Below are 1,292 nucleotides of genomic sequence, written 5' to 3' on the forward strand. Positions count from 1 at the left end.
CTCGCTCTCTGCTCTCGACGTGATACTCACGTCCACTCCTCAAGGGCATAACTGATTTAGCCTGCTGTTGTGTCTCAGTATGAAATAGGCCTCCAGTCATCTGGTCCTTACCCTTCGGGTTCATGACAGCCTGACTCGGCAATGTACCCTCGGGTCTCCTGCTAATAGCCTCAGCTAACTGTCCCATTTGCGACTCTAACTTCGCAATGGACTGCGTATGCGAGCTCAAAATCTGGCTACACTTCTCAAAGGCGTTCTGATTAGAGGTTTTCACCTCTTGGAATGCCTGGAGAAGTCTCTCCTCAAAAGATGTCTGCGGGGCAGACTCCAGCTGAATCGGGGAAGGAATTGAAGAAGAAGAAGACTGAGAATAGTTTGGTCTTTGAAATGACTGAGTAAAAGATGGCTGCCAAACTGGCTGAGAGGATGTAGGCATCTGCATGGAAGACTGTGGATTCTTCCATGAAAAATTGGGATGGTTACGCCAACCCGGATTATATGTCGATGAAAATGGGTTATTCGCGGTCTGACGTAACCCTGAGCTGCCTGAACTTGTTCTTGAACAAATTCAGGGTACTGAGCTGCCGAAGGGCACTCAGTGATCTCGTGTGCCGGACTGGCACAAAGAGTACACACCTGCTGTGTAGTGGATGGTCCTGAGAGAAGCTGGTCCAACTTCTGAGCAATCATGTCTACCTTGCACTGCAGTGCAGTAGATGGACCAATCTCAAGAACACCAGCTTTCTTTTGAATGCTGGGTGTAGCTCTATTAGAATGAGAGCTCGAAGCATGGTGGAGTGAATTCTCGGCCAATGTATCAAATAGCCTCCATGCTTCGTCCTCACTCTTCAACATGAATGTCCCACCGCATGAAGAGTCGATCATCTGACGATTCTTGTCAGACAATCCATCATAGAAACTCTGCACCAGTTTCCATTTCGGCACTTGATGATGGGGGCATTTCCTGAGGAGATCCTTCATTCTCTCCCAGGTCTCATGAAAGCGCTCACCATCTAGCTCTGAAAAGCTAGTGATGGCTCTACGATATTGGTTCGTGCGCCCAATGGGAAAGTATTTTCGAAGAAACTCCTGTTGCAACTGATCCCAGGACTCTATTTCTACAGAATCTAAGGACTTTAGCCAATACTTGGCTTTGTCCTTCAATGAAAAAGGGAATAGAGTCAACCTCAACGCATCATCATCGAAATTCTGTATCTTAACAGTAGAACAGATTTTGAGGAATTCATCTAAATGTCGGTAAGGATCCTCATGACTAAGGCCATAAAAGGATG

The 1,292-nt window shown here is 46.7% G+C and overlaps 1 non-coding gene across 1 annotated transcript; it reads left to right on the forward strand.

The window, feature by feature from the left end:
• Positions 1-943: 943 nt before the first annotated feature.
• On the forward strand, positions 944-1,049 carry LOC149832364 (small nucleolar RNA R71). The gene has a single exon (XR_016433525.1). It is a non-coding gene; the product is annotated as a small nucleolar RNA R71 (small nucleolar RNA).
• Positions 1,050-1,292: the final 243 nt, after the last annotated feature.

This window comes from Nuphar pumila, chromosome 7, assembly GCF_984573655.1.
Source record: "Nuphar pumila chromosome 7, dmNupPumi1.hap1.1, whole genome shotgun sequence".
NCBI classification, from domain to species: Eukaryota; Viridiplantae; Streptophyta; class Magnoliopsida; order Nymphaeales; family Nymphaeaceae; genus Nuphar; species Nuphar pumila.